At 44.8% G+C, this 6,000-nt stretch overlaps 2 non-coding genes across 2 annotated transcripts; both read left to right on the top strand.

Annotated features, from left to right (window-relative positions):
• The first annotated feature begins 1,992 nt into the window (after positions 1-1,992).
• Positions 1,993-2,064, top strand: trnad-guc (transfer RNA aspartic acid (anticodon GUC)). Its single transcript has one exon. It is a non-coding gene; the product is annotated as a tRNA-Asp (tRNA).
• A 2,638-nt stretch (positions 2,065-4,702) lies between these two features.
• Positions 4,703-4,774, top strand: trnad-guc (transfer RNA aspartic acid (anticodon GUC)). The gene has a single exon. It is a non-coding gene; the product is annotated as a tRNA-Asp (tRNA).
• The last annotated feature ends 1,226 nt before the right edge of the window (positions 4,775-6,000 follow it).

Here is a 6,000-nt window from a genome sequence, read left to right as displayed (position 1 = left end):
TCATTGACAGTGTACTGAATATCATAATTGCCCCACGCAGACCCAGTCCCGCAGACACTGCGCCCTGGGCCGACACACTTCTGACACGAATGTAACCACCGTCGACGTGATTCGTGATTTTGGAACCTGCCGATCCCACCTCTCTTCATACTGTGTCGTGATGGTGAACAAGACAGTTTAATTCAATGTGTTTTCTGGGAAAAGCAAAAATACGCATCTCCTGATTTGCACTAAAGTCTAATGTTGCTTGCTGACTATATAAGTAGTGGCCCTGTTTAGACAACTGGTTAATTGAAATTGTTTTTACTTTACATGGAGCCAAACATAATTTCCGATATAATTTTTGAGGAATCTCATGCCACTGGAACTGATCGCGTGAATATTGCTGCCATTAGCCCGCCTGCAGATGTCAGGGTCTGAAGTGAAGAACCGCCTCAATATTTACAGCTCAATACACGCGGAAGTGTTTGGGTGATCCTGCATCCAGTCTTCCAAAATTAACATGGGACGATCTTCCTTTCCACATGGTATTGAGTTGCCGCGATTTTACAGATTTCACAGACAAATCGAGCATCTTCAGTAAATGGAGTGATTTCAGAGGCACAGAAACCCTCAGTTGGCCAAGCGTGTCTCGCCAAACCGAAGTTCCTCGTTAGTATAGTGGTTAGTATCCCCGCCTGTCACGCCAGAGACCGGGGTTCAATTCCCTGATGGGGAGAGTTTGTACCTTACCAGAAAAAAGTTGTGAATGATTTTTTAGAATTGTTACATCGGCTGTCGAATCCGCCAAGACACACCGCCCCAGAGATGCAATCAACAGTGCGGAATTGTGACCTCTCATCAAAACCGCCCGCACCAATATTTCTGTGCAATGCGTGGATCAGCGAAACGGACACATTACCGTCTTCATTTCCCACATTTGCCCCTGTAAAAGAAAAACGCTGCCTTCAACATGCGCCATTTGTCGCACACGATATGCACTCGCAAAAACGATACAATTCAAAGAGATTTCTCCAACGGTCAACTCAACCAACTCAGGCAGGATCGGACAGTGACTCGCAGCTACTGGTTAGGAACAGATTCGCCGATACAGATGACCTGCACCCCGCGATATTAAACAACGGCCTTCGAACCGCGATGAAAATGCAAAAACTGTACACAAAATGTATAAATTTGATGAACCGGATCATCTCTCAACACGCATCAGCCTCATTCCAAGAAATGTCTTGTAAAGTGACGCATAGTGGACCCTTCTGAACCGTGGTTCCTGAATTTGTCTTTCATGTCTTCTTTGCTTCACTACTCTGTCTATTATTACGAAGTAAAGGGGAACAAAATCTCATTGACAGTGTACTGAATATCATAATTGCCCCACGCAGACCCAGTCCCTCAGACACTGTGCCCTGGGCCGACACACTTCTGACACGAATGTAACCATCGTCGACGTGATTCGTGATTTTGGAACCTGCCGATCCCATCTCTCTTCATACTGTGTCTTGATGGTGAACAAGACAGTTTAATTCAATGTGTTTTCTGGGAAAAGCAAAAATACACATCTCCTGATTTGCACAAAAGTCTGATGTATAATGTTGCTTGCTGACTATATAAGTAGTGGCCCTCTTTAGGCAACTGGTTAATTGAAATCGTTTTTACTTTACATGGAGCCAAACATAAATTCCGATATAATTTTTGCGGAATCTCATGCCACTGGAACTGATCGCGTGAATATTGCTGCCATTAGCCCGCCTGCAGATGTCAGGGTCTGAAGTGAAGAACCGCCTCAATATTTACAGCTCAATACACGCGGAAGAGTTTGGGTGATCCTGCATCCAGTCTTCCAAAATTAACATGGGACGATCTTCCTTTCCACATGGTATTGAGTTGCCGCGATTTTACTGATTTCACAGACAAATCGAGCATCTTCAGTAAATGGAGTGATTTAAGATGCGCAGAAACCCTCAGTTGGCCAAGCGTGTCTCACCAAACCGAAGTTCCTCATTAGTATAGTAGTTAGTATCCCCGCCTGTCACGCGGGAGACCGGGGTTCAATTCCCCGATGGGGAGAGTTTGTACCTTACCAGAAAAAAATTGGGAATGATTTTTTAGAATTGGTACATCGGCTGTCGAATCCGCCAAGGCACACCGCCCCAGAGATGCAATCAACAGTGCGGAATTTAGACCGCTCATCAAAACCGCCCGCACAAATATTTCTGTGCAATGCGTGGGTCATCGAAACAGACGCATTACCTTCTTCATTTCCCATATTTGCCCCTGTAAAAGAAAAACGCTGCCTTCAACATGCGCCATTTGTAGCACACAGTATGCACTCGAAAAATGATACAATTCAAAGAGATTTCTCCAACGGTCAACTCAACCAACTCGTGAATAATAAGACAATCAAGCAAGATCGGACAGTGACTCGCAGCTTCTGGTTAGGAACAGATTCGCCGATACAGATGACCTGCACCCCGCGATATTAAACAACGGCCTTCGAACCGCGATGAAAATGCAAAAACTGGACACAAAATGTATAAATTTGATGAACCGGATCATCTCTCAACACGCATCAGCCTCATTCCAAGAAATGCCTTGTAAAGTGACGCATAGTGGACCCTTCTGAACCGTGGTTCCTGAATTTGTCTTTCATGTCTTCTTTGCTTCACTACTCTGTCTATTATTACGAAGAAAAGGGGAACAAAATCTCATTGACAGTGTACTGAATATCATAATTGCCCCATGCAGACCCAGTCCCTCAGACACTGTGCCCTGGGCCGACACACATCTGACACGAATGTAACCACCGTCGACGTGATTCGTGATTTTGGAACCTGCCGATCCCACCTCTCTTCAGACTGTGTCCTGATGGTGAACAAGACAGTTTAATTCAATGTGTTTTCTGGGAAAAGCAAAAATACACATCTCCTCATTTGCACAAAAGTCTGATGTATAATGTTGCTTGCTGACTATATAAGTAGTGGCCCTGTTTAGGCAACTGGTTAATTGAAATCGTTTTTACTTTACATGGAGCCAAACATAATTTCCGATCTAATTTTTGTGGAATCTCATGCCACTGGAACTGATCGCGTGAATATTGCTGCCATTAGCCCACCTGCAGATGTCAGGGTCTGAAGTGAAGAACCGCCTCAATATTTACAGCTCAATACACGTGGAAGTGTTTGGGTGATCCTGCATCCAGTCTTCCAAAATTAACATGGGACGATCTTCCTTTCCACATGGTATTGAGTTGCCGCGATTTTACTGATTTCACAGACAAATCGAGCATCTTCAGTAAATGGAGTGATTTCAGAGGCGCAGAAACCCTCAGTTGGCCAAGCGTGGCTCACCAAATTGAAGTTTCTCGTTAGTATAGTGGTTAGTATCACCGCCTGTCACGCCAGAGACCGGGGTTCAATTCCCCGACGGGGTGAGTTTGTACCTTAACAGAAAAAAATTGGGGATTATTTTTTAGAATTGGTACATCGGCTGTCAAATCCGCCAAGGCACACCGCCCCAGAGATGCAATCAACAGGGCGGAATTGAGACCGCTCGTCAAAACCGCCCGCACCAATATTTCTGTGCAATGCGTAGGGTCAGCTAAACGGACACATTACCTTCTTCATTTCCCACATTTGCCCCTGTAAAAGAAAAACGCTGCCTTCAACATGCGCCATTTGTCGCACACGATATGCACTCGCATAAACGATACAATTCAAAGAGATTTCTCCAACGGTCAACTCAACCAACTCAGGCAGGATCGGACAGTGACTCGCAGCTCCTGGTTAGGAACAGATTCGCCGATACAGATGACCTGCACGCGGCGATATTAAACAACGGCCTTCGAACCGCGATGAAAATATAAAAACTGAACACAAAATGTATAAATTTGATGAACCGGATCATCTCTCAACACGCATCAGCCTCATTCCAAGAAATGTCTTGTAAAGTGACGCATAGTGGACCCTTCTGAACCGTGGTTCCTGAATTTGTCTTTCATGACTTCTTTGCTTCACTACTCTGTCTATTATTACGAAGTAAAGGGGAACGAAATCTCATTGACAGTGTACTGAATATCATAATTGCCCCACGCAGACCCAGTCCCTCAGACACTGTGCCCTGGGCCGACACACTTCTGACACGAATGTAACCATCGTCGACGTGATTCGTGATTTTGGAACCTGCCGATCCCATCTCTCTTCATACTGTGTCGTGATGGTGAACAAGACAGTTTAATTCAATGTGTTTTCTGGGAAAAGCAAAAATACACATCTCCTGATTTGCACAAAAGTCTGATGTATCATGTTGCTTGCTGACTATATAAGTAGTGGCCCTGTTTAGGCAACTGGTTAATTGAAATCATTTTTACTTTACATGGAGCCAAACATAATTTCCGATATAATTTTTGCGGAATCTCATGCCACTGGAACTGATCGCGTGAATATTGCTGCCATTAGCCCGCCTGCAGATGTCAGGGTCTGAAGTGAAGAACCGCCTCAATATTTACAGCTCAATACACGCGGAAGTGTTTGGGTGATCCTGCATCCAGTCTTCCAAAATTAACATGGGACGATCTTCCTTTCCACATGGTATTGAGTTGCCGCGATTTTACTGATTTCACAGACAAATCGAGCATCTTCAGTAAATGGAGTGATTTCAGATGCGCAGAAACCCTCAGTTGGCCAAGCGTGGCTCGCCAAATCGAAGTTCCTCGTTAGTATAGTGGTTAGTATCCCTGCCTGTCCCGCGGGAGACCGGGGTTCAATTCCCCGACGGGGAGAGTGTGTACCTTACCAGAAAAAAATGTGGAATGATTTTTTAGAATTGGTACATCGGCTGTCGAATCCGCCAAGGCACACCGCCCCAGAGATGCAATCAACAGTGCGGAATTGAGACCGCTCATCAAAACCGCCCGCACCAAAATTTCTGTGCAATGCATGGGTCAGCGAAACGGACACATTACCTTCTTCATTTCCCACACTTGCCCCGTAAAAGAAAAACGCTGCCTTCAACATGCGCCATTTGTCGCACACGATATGCACTCGCAAAAACGATACAATACAAAGAGATTTCTCCAACGGTCAACTCAACCAACTCAGGCAGGATCCGACAGTGACTCGCAGCTACTGGTTAGGAACAGATTCGCCGATACAGATGACCTGCACGCCGCGATATTAAACAACGGCCTTCGAACCGTGATGAAAATGCAAAAACTGGACACAAAATGTATAAATTTGATGAACCGGATCATCTCTCAACACGCATCAGCCTCATTCCAAGAAATGTCTTGTAAAGTGACGCATAGTGGACCCTTCTGAACCGTGGTTCCTGAATTTGTCTTTCATGTCTCCTTTGCTTCACTACTCTGTCTATTATTACGAAGTAAAGGGGAACAAAATCTCATTGACAGTGTACTGAATATCATAATTGCCCCACGCAGACCCAGTCCCTCAGACACTGTGCCCTGGGCCGACACACTTCTGACACGAATGTAACCATCGTCGACGTGATTCGTGATTTTGGAACCTGCCGATCCCATCTCTCTTCATACTGTGTCTTGATGGTGAACAAGACAGTTTAATTCAATGTGTTTTCTGGGAAAAGCAAAAATACACATCTCCTGATTTGCACAAAAGTCTGATGTATAATGTTGCTTGCTGACTATATAAGTAGTGGCCCTCTTTAGGCAACTGGTTAATTGAAATCGTTTTTACTTTACATGGAGCCAAACATAAATTCCGATATAATTTTTGCGGAATCTCATGCCACTGGAACTGATCGCGTGAATATTGCTGCCATTAGCCCGCCTGCAGATGTCAGGGTCTGAAGTGAAGAACCGCCTCAATATTTACAGCTCAATACACGCGGAAGAGTTTGGGTGATCCTGCATCCAGTCTTCCAAAATTAACATGGGACGATCTTCCTTTCCACATGGTATTGAGTTGCCGCGATTTTACTGATTTCACAGACAAATCGAGCATCTTCAGTAAATGGAATGATTTCAGA

Source organism: Scyliorhinus torazame, chromosome 25, assembly GCF_047496885.1.
Source record: "Scyliorhinus torazame isolate Kashiwa2021f chromosome 25, sScyTor2.1, whole genome shotgun sequence".
Lineage (NCBI taxonomy): Eukaryota > Metazoa > Chordata > Chondrichthyes > Carcharhiniformes > Scyliorhinidae > Scyliorhinus > Scyliorhinus torazame.
This window is presented reverse-complemented; position numbering and strand designations above follow the sequence as displayed.